The 17,393-nt window shown below is 46.1% G+C and overlaps 1 protein-coding gene across 1 annotated transcript in view; it reads left to right on the top strand.

Annotated features, from left to right (window-relative positions):
* Nucleotides 1-17,393, top strand: part of FMNL3 (formin like 3) — a 72,130-nt gene that overhangs the window by 22,157 nt on the left and 32,580 nt on the right. The window lies entirely within an intron of this gene.

Raw genomic sequence — 17,393 nt, 5'->3', positions numbered from 1 at the left:
AGCTCACAGCAACCTCAAACTCTTGGGCTTAAGCAATTCTCTTGCCTCAGCCTCCTGAGTAGCTGGGACTATAGGCATCCTCCACAATGCCCAGCTATTTTTTGTTGCATTTATCATTGTTGTTTAGCTGTCCTGGGCCAGGTTCGAACCTGCCAGCCTCGTTGTATATGGCTGGTGCCGTAACCACTATGCTATGTTTGCTGAGCCCACATGGGATCTTGTCAGCTTTGGAAAGGAGTTTGGAAATTACATTAATTCTAGAGGGAAGTTTAGGCATGGTAATGACCTTGTCTGCTTTATAGGGTTCACTGTGGCTGCTATGTGGAGAATCCTGGACTCTGTCTGCCCATTGGGCAGCAGGTTAGCCTGAGTGAGACCCAGCAGGGTGATGGTACCCTCTGCCCTTTCAGGTTTGACTGGTGCTCAGCCCTCACTCCTGTCTGTATTTACCCTCAGGCCAGAAAGGCTGTGCTAGGCTGGCCCCAGTGTTTAGCTTGCTTACTGGTGGCCTGAGCCTATAATTTGGTGGGTTGGCTGGTTACAAAAATAAAAAATGCGACCTATAACTAAAGCTGAGTGGATTCAGTGAAGAGGGAGCTTTTAATTTGCAGAGGTTCTGGGCTGTACTTAACTGGAGGAGAAATGTGTTTCCTCCCGAGGTGCTGCTCCATTTTCTCTCTTTAGTACCTACTCTGGGGTGGGCTAGGGTTTGTGGGGGTGAGATGTGGGGGACTTTAGGGAGATATTTGGAGGGGACATTGGGGTTCAGCAACATGTTTGATTGGGCTTCTTGAGAAGTAGGCATCATTCATTCTTGCTTTTCACATAGCCCAGTGGGATGAAAGTAAAATTTTAAAATGTTTGTGTGATCATGCATTTATTTATTTAACAGCTATTTGTTTATTCTGTATTTTACACATTAGGGATACCTAATGGGCATATTAGGGATACCTACGGATAGTGAACAAAAGCGACAAAAGACCAGCCTCATAGCTTTCATGTTGTTGGGGAGAACAATAAACAAATACATGGGTATATAATATTAAATAGCAAAAAGTGCCACGAAGAAGAAGCAGGTGAGACAAGGGGTTAGAATAGCCGTTCTCAACTTGAGGGTTGCGACTCACAGGAACTGTATTAAAGGGTCGGGGCATTAGGAAGGTTGAGTACCAGTAGGTTGGAAAAATGATGAGAGTGACATTTTAGATAAGATGGCCAGGAGGAAATAGCCAGGTGTTGTGGCGGGCAGTGGCTGTGGTCCCAGCTACTCAGGAAGCTGAGGCAAGAGAATCGCCTAAGCCATGGTACTCTACCTAGGGTGATAAAGTGAGACTCTGTCTCTACAAAAAAAAAAAAAGATGGTCAGGAAGTTTGGGAGGTTGAGGTATAAGAGAAAGCGAAGTAGTGAAAGGTAGCTTTGCATGGACTCTGGATCTCAGTGCCTGACCGTGCCTCCCAGGAAGGGGCCCCTATGACAACGTAGCCAGTCTGGGTGGGCTTTGCAGTCAGTGCTCATCTGAGGGCCCAGCTAGTTCCTAGCCCTAGGTGGGCCCCATTCAGACCTCATGATTGCTTTTTTATGGCTGTCAGAACTGTCTGCAGCGCCTGGCAGGGTACTGATTAACTATAAATAGATACTTGTTTTTCCAGGGCTCATCAAACCTGATTCTATCAAGATTTCCTGAAGTTGTTCTATGTGTTCTGGGTTTGGGGAGGGATGTGAAGTCTGGCGTGGAAAACAGCTGCAAAGAGTGCAGGGATTCCTTGTGCCTGTGTCTGGTCACTCATCAAGGCTTTTGGCAAGAGCTTTGGGGCTCAATAGATTTGAATCTGAATCCTGACTCTACTATTTATTAGTTTTGTGACCTTGGGGCCAGTTTTTTTTTTTTTTTTTTTTGAGACAGAATCTCACTTTGTCACCTGGGTAGAGTGCTGGTATCATAGCTATCAGCAACCTCAAACTCTTGGGCTCAAGCGATTCAAGCTAGGACTACAGGCACCTGCCCAATGCTGGGCTATTTTTAGAGACGAGGTCTTGCTCTGGCTCTTCTTGAACTTGTGAGCTCAGGCAGTGTACCCATCTTGGCCTCCCAGAGTGCTAGAATTACAGTTTCTTAACCTCCTTGAACCTTTTATTTATCTGGCATGCCTATCAGTGGCCCACATTGTTTTATCTGTATAACCAGGTTGATAATACTTACCTTTTAGGGATTTTGTGAGGATTAAATAACAAATGTAAAGGGTCCAGGGCAGTGTGTGGCATAGTGGATGCTCTGTACATTTTAAATGGAAAGTCTGGTATGGAGGAGCTCGATGAAAATATTCAAGAAATATGAATTATTGTTGATGGGTAGAGACTGATTCTCTGTACCTTGAAGTTGTAAAATCACTGAACTTCACGCATTAGTCATCTTTCTTTTCTACTCCATGATATTGTCCTAGTCATGACCTCTCCTCAGGCCTTAGAGACCTTCAGGAACCAGGGAAATCCTTGGCTTTTGTTGGCCTCCACTTTAGCACATTTTATCTCTGATACAGCCATGGAATTACCCAACTTTTAGAGTCTTCTGAACTGGAAGCTTTTTACCAAGGCTAGAACAGCCATCATGGGCCTGCCAAGGTCAAGACCTGTGTTCTTAGGATTGTACTGAACTCTGGGATGGTGGAGAGACTGTTATGTGGGCTCACTTTGTAGACTGGAGATCCCACCTTACCTACCCTCAATGCCAGCCCTGGAGTGAGGCCCAGACAATGTTCTGGAATGAATGAACTAGAGCTATCTGACTAGAAAGGAGTATATTTGTTCGAACCTTCTTTGTCCAGAGTATGCTTGGGCCCCTTCCTTTGGACTGACTTTTTGTTTGTGGTTGTGGTTATTTTGTTTTTACTTGCTGCTCAGCAGAATCAGCATCACACAAGCTCTCATTATCCTCAGGCCGTTGGCAGGCAGAACACTTGGTGAATCTTGCTCCCTTGTGAAGTGCTCACGTCTGCAGATTGTTTTCTGGTGTATCTGGCATGAGTTCCACATTGACAGTCCAATAGCAGCTATTAATTGCTCCTTTTGGGCTTGTTTAATTATTGCTGGCATGGTGTGTGATAAGGAATTCTGCATTTATGGGGCAACAGGTCCTGGTGACCTCCCAAAGCGTTTATTTACCTTTCATTTCCCCAGAATATCCTTGTTAAAAGTTGGCTCGGCGCCTGTGGCTCAAGCGGCTAAGGCGCCAGCCACATACACCTAAGGTGGTGGGTTCGAATTCCCAACCCGGGCCCGCCAAACAACAATGATGGCTGCAACCCAAAAATGGCCAGGCGTTGTGGTGGGCGCCTGTAGTCCCAGCTACTTGGGAGGCAGAGGCAGGAGACTCGCTTGAGCCCAGGAGTTGGAGGTTGCTGTGAGCTGTGATGCGATTGCACTCTACCCAGGGGGATAGCTTGAGGCTCCGTCTCAAAAAAAAAAAAAAAAAAGTTGTGAGCATAACCCTAGGAGTTGAGGGATAGCCAGCTTAGACAGTGTCAGGTAGCAATTGACCTCCTAGTTGATTCTTTCCAAGAATTGTAAAGGAATCTTATTACCTGCAGATGCCCAGAGACACATCAGTATGGTGTCATAACAATATAAAAGCACTACCAGCTGCTTCTGATTGAGGTCTTGAAGGTAAGAGGCCAGAGAGCTTACTGCAGCCTTATTCTGGAGGCAGCTGAAGATTCACTTCAGTGCTCTGGAGGGGCCCTGATGGGTGAACTGAGAGTGACTAAGGTGTCATTTTCCCTGGCTAGAGACAAGGGAGAGGGTCAAGAAACCAGCCCTCCAAGACTCACCAGGTGCAGCTTGGTACTCATTCACTCAGCAAGCACTTAGAATTATGTTAAGAGGCGGAGAAATAAAGATGACTAAGACAGTCATCCCGCCTGCAGGAGTTCAGTCTAGAATTTATATTAAACAAATAATTATAACATGCAGCTGGGTAAGTGCAATGGTCTAGATCAGTGGTTCTCAACCTTCCTAATGCTGCAACCCTTTAATACAGTTCCTGTGGGTTGCAACTGACAGGTTGAGAACTGCTGGTCTAGATAGATACATAGGAAACATCGGGGAACACTGAGGAGAGATAGGGCTTGAAGCATACTGCCTGGAGGAGGAAATCTCTGCTGGCTGAAAGGGTAATTAGGAGTTGGACAGTAGTGTGGGAGAGAAAACATTCCAGGTAGAGGGACAGCATGAGCAGAGGCATGGAGGTGAGACAGAGCATGATGTGTTTAGAACCCTTGTAGAGCTGCTCAGAGCCATTGAAGTGTGAGGGTAAGGCTGAAGGGGGGCAGGGCTAATGCGGTAAGGAAGGCTTTGAATGCCGCATGGAAGAGACTGTACTCATGTGTTTCAAGTTTTGTAGGAGCATGGCACACTCAGATTGTGAGTTGTGGAGGGGTCAGTCTGGCAACCATGGGAGGGAATCAGAATTGGAGGTGAGCAGCCAAGGGGAAGGCCTTGGTAGAGTGGTGAAGATTATGGGAGCTGGAACTGGAGCCAGTTTGCATGGTAGAGATGATAGGAACAGAGTCAGATAAGTCAACTGATAATAAAGAGTCAAAAGATTAAATTTTCATGACTTAATGAGTAATCAGATTTGGCCTTATGAGGGTGGAAATGAGGGAGAAGGGAGGAATTTAGGATGTCACCCAGATTCTAGGTTGCTAAATTAGTTAGATGGAGCTACCATCTTTAGGGGAACAGTTGGGAGGAGGAGAAATACATTAGAAGAGAAAGTGATGAGGCTACTTTGTGACACCCGAGGCTGCAGTGCCATTGGAATCTGAGTGGAATGTCTAATGGGCAGCTGAATATTTAAGGCTGAAGCTCAAAGGAGAAGTCTGGGTTAGAGATACATCTTTGAGAGTCATCAGTGTCTACTGGTCAAGTAAAATAGAAATTTGTGGCAGAGTCAGACCTCAGGTTTGCAGACTACAGGTTTAACCTGAGGAAGTCAAGAGACATTTGGGGAAGTGAGGGATTTGAGATGAGCCAGGTACACTTGCCAGATAACTTGGCAAAAAATTCCAGATCTCCACAGATAACAGAACTATGGCCCACAAAGTTTCGAGGAATTGTCCCAGATCACTCAGCTGCTCAAATAGCAGAGCAGCTTAGTGACTCAATTGTGTCTTCCTAAATTCTGGTCCCAGCTTTCCTGTGAATCTCCGGGGTCGCTGTTGGTGTCTCAGTTTTATCTTTTGACGGGTTGTGGTGTAACTTCTACTCTAACCTAGGGAATTATTGGGTCACATGAGACAATAAAATTGTATCCTACATACATTCAGCTGTCTCTGTATGCTCTCCATTTTGTGTATCGTAAAGTACTATGAGATCGTATTTTGCAGGTGTACTTAGATGCTAACTTGAATCAATTGCACCTCCTGGAGTGGGTCATTCCAGTTACTATTTATGGAATCTTTCTCCCATGCTAGGTACCGTGCTAGGTCCTTTTCATTCATTCATCCTTTCAATTAATGGTTATTAGTAAGAAGTAGACATAATCCATGTTTTATAAATGAAGAAACCGAGGTTCAGAAAAGTTTAATAACTTTAAAAATTCAAATCTAGGTCATCCCTGATTCCAAAGACCATGCTTTGGAGCATTCTGGAAAGTTTAAAATGACACTCAGATGTAAGAGATCTGTGTCATGTTGTGGTTGTCCACATGGTTTCCTTGTCCCTGTGCTCTGCATAGTCTGCCTCTTACTCTGTGAAGCCTGGAACAGTAGGTGTCTGTCCCGTATACCTCATTCAGCAAGTTTTACCCAGTTGTGCTGGAAAGGAAAGTGTTGTGTAATGATCAACCAAAACTAGTCAGACAGATTTAGTTGGACCTTCCCAAGTGAAAAGTAGAGATTGTTTGCTTTGTAAGGAGCTGCAGGACATGATAGAAAAACCTATATGTTGGAGGCCACACATCTGGATTTAAATCTTTTTTTTTTTTTTTTTTTTTTGAGACAACGCCTCAAGCTATCCCCCTGAGTAGAGTGCTGTGGCGTCACAGCTCACAGCAACCTCTAACTCCTGGGCTCAAGCGGGTCTCTCAGCCTCCCAAGTAGCTGGGACCACAGGCACCTGCCACAACGCCCGGCTATTTTTTGGTTGCAGCCGTCATTGTTGTTTGGGGGGCCTGGGCTGGATTTCAACCCGCCACCTTAGGTGTATGTGACTGACGCCTTAGCCACTTGAGCCACAGGCACCGAGCCTAAATCTTGGTTCTTTTACTTTCTGTATGACTTAGAGCTGATTGGTCTTAGATTCCTTTTTTTTTTTTCTTTAGAGACAAGGTCTTGCTCTGTCATCCCGCCTCGGGTGCAGTGGTGGGATCATACTTCATTTCAGATTTGAGCTCCTGGACTCAAATAATCCTCCAACTGTCTCAGTCTCCTGGGTAGATGGGATGACATGTTTATACCACCATGACTGGCGGATCTCAGATTCTTAATCCCCTCACCAGTTAAACAGGCATAATAATATTTATTACCATTAGTTATTGAGACAGCAGTGAGTGAGATAATGTGAGAAAAATACCTGATGTATAAGAGATGCTCAGTGATGGTTTTCTCCCTATCTCTGGCCTCTAAGAACATGACACTTATGATGCCAGACATTTCAGGAAGCAAAGAAAATTTGAGGTCTCTTTGAGTCATCGGAAAGAAAATCTCAGAAGACTGTCTCCAAAAAGGTGTTTATTTCTGGTTGGACAATCAAATAACATAAAATAAACTTCTGTAACAAGTGAAAAATGGCATTAGGGTGTTGGTAGCCAAGATCTCTATGTCAAGCTCTAACTTTAAAGACATAGGGGAGACAATGTTGGGGGGGCAGCTTATGGGTCTAGAGCAGACTGGGATCATTATGATTCATCCCAAAACAGGATAGAAGCACTGCACTGAGGGTGGACCTCCATTTGAGAGCAGGTAAAAAAGCAAGGAGACCTGGAGGACTTAATAGTGCCTCTCCCTGACAAATACGGCTTGTGATAGATGTGTGCATATGCTGAGTCTCAGTTTACCTTTCCATAAAGCAGAAGTCATGTCCCTCCCACATATGTCTGGAAGTAGGAAGGGATTCATTAAGTTTTATGGTTTTGTTGATAAGTTCCTGGATTTATAATGAGACTCCTGGAAAGCCAGAGTGGGGCCCTACATCAGTACAGGGGTACTGCCCCCCTCCCAGGCAGCCTTAGCTGTCTACCCGGGCAGGTCACAGCATCTCTTACACTTCTTTTTTGTATTCTCTTTTTGTTTCTTTTTGAGACAGAGCCGCAAGCTGTCGCCCTGGGTAGAGTGCTGTGGCATCACAGCTCACAGCAACTTCCAAATCCCGGGCTCAAGTGATTCTTCTGCCTCTGCCTCCCAAGTAGCTGGAACTACAGGCGCCTGCTACAACACCCAGCTATTTTTGGGTTGCAGCCATCGTTGTTTGGTGGGCCTGGGCTGGATTCCAATGCACCAGCTCAGGTGTATGTGGCTGGCGCCTTAGTTGCTTGCGCCACAGGCTCCAAGCCTTTTTTTTTTTTTTAGACAGAATCTCACTTTGTTGCCATCAGTAGAGTGCCATGGAGTCGTAGCATACAGCAGCCTCAAATGCGGCCTCAAGCGATTTTCTTGCTTCAGTCTCCTGAGTAGTTGGGACTACAGGTGCCTACCACGTCTGGCTTTTTTTTGAGACAGAACTTCAAGCTGTCGCCCTGGGTAGAGTGCTGTGGCATCACAGCTCACAGCAACCTCCAACTCCTGGGCGCAAGCAATTCTCCTGCCTCTGCCTCCCAAGTAGCTAGGACTACAGGAGCCTGCCACAACGCCCAGCTATTTTTTGGTTGCAGCCGTCATTGTTGTTTGGCAGGCCAAGGCTGGATTCAAACCCACCAGCTCAGGTATATGTGGCTGGCACCTTAGCCACTTGAGCCACAGGCGCTGAGCTTATTTTTTTTTTTAAGATTGGGTCTCGCTCTTGCTCAGGCTGGTCTCTGAACCTGTGAGCTTAGGCAATGCACCTGCCTTAGCCTCCCAGAGTACTAGGATTACAAGTGCGAGTCACTGTGCCCAGCCTAAACTTCTTCTGTGTCTGGGAACAAGTGTGTTCAAGGCAAGGTCCTCAAGGAGCTTATAGTCTCATTTGGGAAATAATACAAAATGTGAACAGTGAATAACAATAAGAGAGAGAAGCAATTTTTTTCCCCCAAGATATCTTGTAAGTAAAAGGTCTAGTGGTGGTAAGAGCAGTAAACCCTGCAGAAATTCAGAGGAAGGAGTGTGCAGAGGTCTGGGTTGTTTGGGAGTGGTTCCATGGGAAGATTGAGATTGTATTGGCTGGTCTTGAAGGATGTGTACAATTTATTTTTTATTTATTTATTTTTTTGAGACAGAATCTCACTATGTCTCCCTTGGTAGAGTGCAATGGCCTCACGACTCACTGCAACCTCAAACTCTTGGCCTTAAGCGATTCTCTTGCCTCAGCCTCCCAAGTAGCTGGGGCTATAGGCACCTGCCACAACGCCTGGCTATTTTTTGGTTGTAGTTGTCATTGTTGTTTGGCAGGCCTGGGCTGGGCTTGAACCCACCAGTTCTGGTGTATGTGGCTGGCGCCCTAGCCACTTGTGTAGCTCTGGGCCAATGTGTACAATTTACACAGGTGTAAAGAAGGGCTAATGAAATTCATTGTTTTATAGAAGGCATTGTTTGGGGTTTAGGGTCAAACCTGAGTTCTAAACTCAGCTACACCAGGTACTTGCTTTGTGACCACAGGCAAGTTCCTCAAGCCTTTGTCTCTGAATGTATAAGAGGGATAATGATAGTCCCTACTTCATAGGACTTCTTACTATTGTGAGAATTAAATGAGATAATTCATATAGAGTGCTTATCACAGTTCTGTCAATAAATGTTTGTCACTATTATTTTAATAGTATTATTATTGTTGTTATCATGTTTATACCCACCTACCTAGCTCAGCTCGTCAGAGCCTTTGTTATGTTTCCTGCCTGCTGTAATTTCCTCCTACATACTTCCATTCCTTTATAGCAAATCACTTACAGACTTCTGGATTTGTTACGGTGTTTTGTGCTTCCACATATTTGCACATACTGTCTCCTTGCCTAGAATATCACTATCACCATCTTCCCTTCTTCAGTTGTCTTTGCCTTACTCCTTCCTGCTCAGTGTTTAAGACTAAATCCTGGTCTGGCACAGTGGCTCACACCTGTAGTCCCAGCTCCTCAGGAGGCTGATGCAGGAGGATTGCTTGAGCCCAGGTGTTTGAGGTTGCAGTGAGCTATGACAATGTCAATGTATTCCAACCTAGGCAATAGAGTGAGACCCTGTCCCAAAGAAAAACCCACAAAACCAAAACCAAAAACTAAATCCTGTAACAATTCTTCCATGAAGTCTTCTTGATTGCTTGGTCTTAGATGGTCCCTGCCTGGGGTCCCATCAGGCCTGTTTGCGTCTCTTTCACAGCAGCGCTGTCCATGCTTACCCTTGGTTTGCTTGTCTGACTTTCCTCAGACAGGATATATCAACTTCCTGAAAGCTAGTGATCATGCCCTGTTTATTTTGATATCCCCAGATTCAAGCTTACTGCATGGCATATAGGTGTTGCCCAGCTAATGTTGAATAAAAAGCCCAAACAAAAAGATGTAGCTATCATTATGTGTAACACAGACTGCCACTACCTAGGTTCTGATTTAAATGTTTTACATATACTAACTTACATAATCATCACAGCAACCCTGTGAGGTAGGTACTATTCCTACCCTCATTTTGCAGGTGAGGAAACTGAGGTTCACAGAAATTAAATAACTCTCCCAAGAACAAACAACCGATGAGTGGTGAAACCAGGATTCAAACCCAGGTAGTGTGGCTTCAGTTAGTGCTTTAACCACTGCATTGTATATGTGCCTTTAGGACTGTCACTAAGATTAGTGATAAGGATATTTATTAAATTTCCAAGAAAAGATGAAGAAGCTTAGTCATGATTCACAGCTCTATGAACACATTTTAAAAGAGTTAGTAAATGTGTGGAGGCACTGTTGTGGGAGTGGATCTTACCACTCACACTTATTAAAGATTAGCTGAGGTCTCAGTGCCTGTAGCTTAAGTAGCTAAGGTGCCAGCCACTTACACCTGAGCTGGCGGGTTTGAATCCAGCCCAGGCCCACCAAACAACAATGACGCCTGCAACCAAAAAATAGCTGGGTGTTGTGGCGGGCGCCTGTAGTCCCAGCTACTTGAGAGGCGGAGGCAGGCTTGAGCCCAGGAGTTGGAGGTTGCTGTGAGCTGTGACAGCTTGAGGGCGACAGCTTGAGGCTCTGTCTCAAAAAAAAAAAAAAAAAGATTGGCTGGAGATGGTGGATTTCACCTGCTGTGAATTGGAGGCAGGGCATGGCTAGTAATTGGAAAGGAGGTAATCTCTTTGGGGTTTAGTGAAGTATAAAACTTAGGGATAGAAGAAAGAAAAATATATGTGTGGAGAAATTGAATTTTCCCTGCCTTTAGTAAGCACCCACTACAGTGGTAAACAAGTCAAGGATGATCCCTGTACTCAGAAGCCTGTGGTGTAGCAGGTTATAAGATGAGTCTGGTGAGAGAAGGGCAGGGACATAGCTTAGATTATGGCATGAACTAAAGACAGAGTTGAAACTCAGAATGAGAAGTAGGAGTTTGCTTCTATATGAGAATAGGAAAAGCAACATATAAAGAAAGTGGGCCTTGTGCAGTGGCTCATGCCTATAATCCTAGCACTCTGGGAGGCTGAGGTAGATGGATCATTTGAGTGCAGAAATGTGAGACCAGCCTGAGCAAGAGCAGGATCCAGCCTCTACTAAAAATAGAAAAACTGTGTGTGGTGGTGGGCGCCTATAGTCTCAGCTACATGGGAGGCTGAGGCAAGATTATAGGTGAGAAGGCGCAGAAATGGCAAGGTCAGTGGTGAGAAGTTAAAGAATTTTCTTCCTTCACCCTAGATAACCAGGGGCTGAACAAGGAACTTGGTGGTAGGAAGAGGTAGTAGCAGGATTATTATTAAGTACCTCTTTACGATTCAAAGAAGGCTAAGGCAGGACCCCTACCCTCAACGAGTTTGTGTTCTTTGTAGTTATGAATGGAGGGAACACACATTAAAAAACACCATATATATATATAAAAAAAGAGAGAAAAAAACCACCATATAAAACATTCGCTTTGTAATAAAGGTCCATGGCATTAATGACCATTGTATTCTCTCTTTTGTTATTTTACCCAATTGGACTTCATTTCCAAGGTTATGTCATAGTCCAAAAGTAGCTGCTAGAGTTTCAGCTATTGGCTCTACGTTTCTACCAGCTAGCAGCAGAAAGAAGAAAGAAGAGTATATTTTATTTTCTCCCTTTAATGACACTACTTCTGTTTATATCCTGTATGATCACAAAACCATACCTAAATGCAAGGGAAGCTGAGAAATATATTACTAATAATTCTAGGCTGTTGAGTGTTGAACTGAATGTTGAGTGTTGGAGATTCATTACTAAAGAAGGTGAGAAGAGGTTGGGTGACAATAAGCAAATCTTTGCCATATCATTCTTCACGTATGATTGTACTTGGAGCAAGGAAGAGGGGCTGATTATTTTAGGTGAGGTAGTCACAGAACTGTCAGATTTTAAGTTAGGTAGTAGTAGGTAGGGATTCAGAAGATTGAAGAAACATCAGTTACATGCAAATCCTGGGGTTAGAGAATGGCAAGAATGGCAAGAGTCCCAGGAGAGAGATAGTCCATAGGGGTGGAGTGGATCTTACCTCTGAAGCTCTTTTCTTACTTTAAGTTGCTAAGAACAACAGGCCAAGGGGGTCAGGTTTTCTTGTGTAAATGATAAGGAGTCAAAAAAGTTTATGAACCAAGAAGAAGCATGATTTATCTCATGTGCTTGGAAGTTTGGAAGTTTCATCCATGTGCAGAGCAGAGGAGGAGGAAAGTTCTCAAAGTAGGGATGCCAGCTAGAAGGTTATCCCAGCGGACTGAGAGTGAACAATATGTGCCTGTCAAGGTGGTGATGGTGAGATAGAAGGGATTGTATAGTTGAGAGACCTTGGGAGGGAAACCCACTGGGCTGTGGTGTTGGGGGAGAGGGGGATGACCCCAGAAATATTGTTTCCTCTCAGAGGTAGTACTGTTTCTTGGTCTCCCTAGACAGGAAGACAGAACTTCATGAAGAAAGAGGTGACATAAGTTGGTTGCAGGGAGAATGTGAAGCTCTGCCCTAAGACTTTTTGGCTTTGGAAAACCAGCTGCCCCCAGAGGAATAGTTTCCATTCTGCGTAACTGGGGAGTGTGTGGGTCTGGCTAACCGTGAGGAGGGGCTGAGAAGCCAGTAGGCAGATCAAGTTGCTGTGGCTGTGGCTTTTTAGCTGGGGCCTCGGGACTCCTCTGGAAGACACTAGCAGGGGCTCTCCTATCTGAGATAATTTACTTCTTGACTGGGTAAGCCAGAAGGGGAGGCTGCAGCCCCGGTCTTGGGGCCAGGTTACCTGTGGAGTGATCTGCTATCAGGTGTGAGGCCAATAATATGGCAGAGGGTAGAGCTAGGGGCTTTACTGGCATTTGGGACATAGCCAGTTTCTTTTGCCTTCTCAGGATCCAATGTGGGAATCCTTTAGTGAAGAAGAGCCCTCATGTGTAATCGTATTTGGAAAAAGGCATCTATTTGAGTGATGCTGGCCTTTGAGGACCTCCCCTTCATACTTCCTATGACTGCCCTGGTGTGAATTGCAGAGCTCAGCCTGAGATATCTGGTGAATCCATTTCTTTTCCCTCTGGGATACTCAGGGATGTGGCCTAAAACTGCTCAGCAAGTCATTTCTGGTAATATAGTCATCAGTGACCACAGAAGCATGTTCTTCAGATATAGTTCCAAGCCTGTGAAACCTGGTTTGTCCTTGGCAGCTCGTCTCCAAAGTGATAGCTTCAGTTAAAGAACAACAACAAAAAAGCCAGACCTAAGCCACTACAGATGCATAAGTCAAGAAGCATCCCACTTTTCTGATGCCTTTTGTCATGTGGTACTCTAGCAACTTTCCCATATATCTCACAGGGCATTTTGTGTAGCTGGAATGTGTGGTACCCACATGGTTCTTCCCACATACAGGGTCACATAGGGAGGAGATGGGCAGTGATGTGTGGAGCTCAGCAGAACCAGGGCTAGAGGCTTAGAGTGCAGGGAGGTCACTGCTTCCTTCTACCCTTATGTTCTTGAGCTCTTTGATGTGAGGGCTGGATGAAGTGTTTACCTCCACCCCATCAAGGCCAGACAGAGGGCTGCCTCTCCCTCCAGCCGCATGCTGTTGACTGTTCTTGTGATTTCCTTTCTGCCGCAGGAGATTTAGTTTGCCCAGAACTGTTCATGGTTAACTCAGGCCCATTATGGGATGTCTTTCTCAAGTTATCATCTCCAAGCCTGGACTCTGGAGAGGAGGATGGGAGGGAATCAGGCTGGGAGAACAGTCAAGCTTCATCTTCCCAGGTTGGCAATGAAGCCAGGCTTGATCTTGCTCTGTGAGCACTGCAGTGAGATCTGGCCATCAATCTGTTCCATTTCCTCCCCTGCACTATTCCAACCAGTCACGGGGCTGGGGAAAAGTGTGGGTGTTTGGAGGGGCTGATGTACTTCCCATGTCTGGACCTTTGAAAATTTTAGCTCTTAGACCTCTGGTCAAACTCTGATTTTTGTTGTTGTTGTTTCTTTTTAACAGGATTGCAGTTGGGGGGTGGGGGTGGGGAGTTAGGAGGTGTGAAACAATGAGATAAACAAACAGTGACGTGGAGGCAGCAGCAGTGCTGAAGTAGGCAGTGGGCTGGGCCAGCCTGCCGTCTGGGCGGGCTGGGTGGAGGAGGACTCCCGCCCTGCACACTGGCCAGCTGGCTTGCGTTAAAGCACTGGCTGAAAATAACTCTCATTGTCTGGGAGCTGCTACTGCAGCAGGGCTGGCTGTGGCCGCCAAGGGGCCAAGGCAGTAGGAGCTGGTACCTCCCACCTTCTTGGGCTTTTGCCCTTGGGAACAGTGCCCAGCTGGCCACAGCTGTGCCTGCTGCCCACAGCAGAGACATGTGGATGGCACACTGGGCCCTCTGTCCTTTTGGTGGCTGGTAATGGGCCTTTGTGCCTTGTGTTGCCTGCTTTGCCATTGGCTTTGGGACAAACCCATTGGTCTGTGAGGAGGATGGTAGTAGGAACAGAGGGTGGGAACACAGTATTATAGCTCTTCCTATAGCAGCCTCTTGGATTCCCAAACATGGTGCCTTCCCACCATTTTCCATCTCTGCTCATCTGCCCAGTGGGCTGACTTGTAGATTACAGGGAGGACTTGTGGCACCTGCAGCCAGGTGTCAAGGAGCATGTGGTGATGAGACAGTGCCTTGTTTTATCTGCCAGGCTCTCCTAGATCCTTCTCAGGGTTTCCTATTCGTTGGGAAGTGGGGGAAAGGTCCAACCATAGAAAACTTGGTGGGAGGTGGTTCCAAAAGCAAAACATTAATACAATTACCACTCAGTTTCTGTATTTGCTCAAAAAGCCCCTACTGGAGCTTCCCTACGCCTCTACAGTCCCTTTCCCAGGAGCATTTCAGATGTCTTTCTCCCTCTCAAAGAAGCTATACCAACTAGGACTAACAGAATATCACTTGGAATTTTTGGTCATTCATATTTGTTTGTTGGGTTTTCCCCAGGCCTGGTCCAAGAAAACTGGCAGAATAGGGGCACGTCCCAGAGCAAGGCCCACAGCTTTGAAGGAAACTTCAAACCCCACTGGCATTTCCCTTCTCCTGCAATGGGAAGGAAACAAGGGGGGGCTAACTGCTCTGGGACACAGAGCAGGAAAGGGAAGGGAACCTCTGCAGCCGGAGCCGCCTCCCTCCTTTTCTGCTTCCCTGAGGCCAACGGGGTGGCTGAAGAGTAAGGAAACCTTACTGGAAGGACTGAGAACCCTAGAGCAGGGTGATCTGTCCCTGGCCTCAAATTGGCAGCCAACCAGAGCAGCCTTGCAGGAGAAGCATCAGATCCATGCCTTTCCGCTTCTTCCCATTATAGGTTTTTATTATTAGACTTCTTGCTGATACCCTGTGATTTAGGAATCATTCCCAGAATTGCTTCAGTTTGAGTTAACCTCCCCGCCCCTTCTCCTCCCATATCCTAGTACAGCTGTTTTGGCTATGGTCAAAGTACCCACTCCCTGCTTGGGTACTTAAATTGTCTCCTAATCTTAGAGGAAAGGAGAGTGGGGTCAGTAGAGGGGGAAGGGATTGCTTTGTAGTCAGAGTGTTGAGAAACAGGTGCTGAAAGAGGGATTAAGGTAGAGAGACAGAGGCAATCCAGAAATAAGAGCACGGGTCCCTACGATGTCAGAATGTTACACAGGATTTTCAGGAGGAAGGAGAAGGGAACTGTTGAACACTCACAAAATTCCAGACATGGATACAAAATATTTATTATTTAATCGTCATAAAACTCTGTGAAGTAGTGAGATTATCTCCAATTTATGGATGAGTTTTGTGAGGTTAAGTGAACTCTGAAGAACCCAAAGTTGATGTTGGACCTCTGCCGCCACTCACATTCAATGCCCTTGCCTCTCCCAGGTCCTTTCTTTTCAGTAAGTGTCTCAACCAGGAGTTAGCAAAAACTCAGCCTGGCTTCTGCCTTCTGAGAGCCCACAGTCTCTGTGGAACCACTGAGGAAAAAAGTCAAGGAAACAAACCTTTGACTGAGACCGGAACTGTGTTAGTTTGCTCCTTGGCTGTCCCCGGAACTCAGGAAGTTGGCCTTCCCAAGAAGCCAAGCGGAGCTTCCTCAGGACAGTGGGGTCCTGCCGGACTCACGTACATTCTCAGGTGGAGTTGGAACCCCTGATGCCCTTGTCTGGCAGGAAGAGAACTGTCCTGGCCAGGCCCTGGTCCTGCCTTTGTGGCAGGTGTCTCCCACTCTCAGGTTTCCTGTGAGAGTCTTAGAGACTGGGGAAATTCCCCTTCCCCATCTGATTCTCCTAAAGAAGCAGAGAAGGATGTGGCTACTGTCCAGAAAGTACCACCCAAAGCTGTAGGCAGGAGAAGTGGCCTGTAATCAGAGCTGCTTCATGCGCCAACCATTTCTGTACTCTGGGGTCCATCTTTCCTGAGTATCTCTAGTTTTGAACAGGTGCTTGATGCTTCTTGCTCCTAGGCTAGTATTCCCAAAGGGGGTGACTTTGCTCAGTCTGTGAAGCCCAGAGGGGACCAAGCATTTCCTAACCAGTTTACCTGGGGGGGAAGTGTGAGCCACAGCAGCTGACAGTGGTAGCTGAGGGAGGAAGTTGGTATAGACAGGTGCAATATCTGCCACAGTAGAGACAGGCTGCCCCCCTCCCACTCAGCAGCTTTCTTCCAGGGGAGACAATAGAAAACTATTTTCATGGTATAGACTTGGTGAAAACAGATGGGAGTGATGTGCACGGAGCCAGGACCAGTCTTGAGTTGAGGACTGTTTCTGCTCAGTTCTGTCTTGTTCTCAACTGGCCACAGCCTGGCCCCAGTTAGGCTAGAGACCTGCTCTGGCCCTGCCTTTGACCACTGGGTCCCTATTTGGTTGAGGCCTCTTGCTTCCATCCTGCTATCCACACAGATATGCTGCCTAGTTCCAGAGAGAACATTTCAGGCTTGCATTTGCTCATCTTGCCATCCATGCCACAATAGCTACAGGAAAAACTCAGGTAGCCCCTCTTTCCTATGGAAATTCAGTCAGATTCATGGGGCAACAGAAACCCTGGGGAGAGATTGATGTCATGGTCTCTGCCCTTCTTATCTCATTTACCCCACTTCTGCAGTCCTAAATTCTTCTACTTGTAACCCCCAACCAGAGACCTCAACCCTACTTTCTTTTTTGAGCCATAGTGACCTTGTTTGTAGCCAGTAGCTGGGCCTAAAGCACAGCACTGGGAACTTTTACTCATAGGGTTACCATCTCCTTACTCCTCAGTATGTTCATTTTGGGAGCTGGAGACAGTAAGAATAAACACAGCAACACAGCCCTTCAGGAGGTAGATGAGAATATAGCTGGTTTAATAGTGTGTGTGAGGTAAGTACATCAGATGAGTAGTGTTGCAGAAATAAATGGTGTTTAAAATTTTCTTTTGGCTAGACATGGCAGCTCACGCCTATAATCCTAGTTCTGGAAGGCTGAGATGGGTGGATTGCTTGAGTTCAGGAGTTTGAGACCAACCTGAGTAAGAGCGAGACCCTGACTTTACTAAAAATAGAAAAACTGAGGCAAGAGGATTGCTTGAGCCCAAGAACTTGAGGTTGCTGTGAGCTATAATTCCATGGCACTCTAGCACTCTAGTCAGGGAACCAGAGTTGAGAC

Source organism: Otolemur garnettii, unplaced genomic scaffold, assembly GCF_000181295.1.
Source record: "Otolemur garnettii isolate 467f Iridium unplaced genomic scaffold, OtoGar3 scaffold00070, whole genome shotgun sequence".
Classification (NCBI taxonomy): domain Eukaryota; kingdom Metazoa; phylum Chordata; class Mammalia; order Primates; family Galagidae; genus Otolemur; species Otolemur garnettii.
Note: the sequence above shows the minus strand (reverse complement) of the source record. Positions and strands in the feature narration are given on the sequence as shown.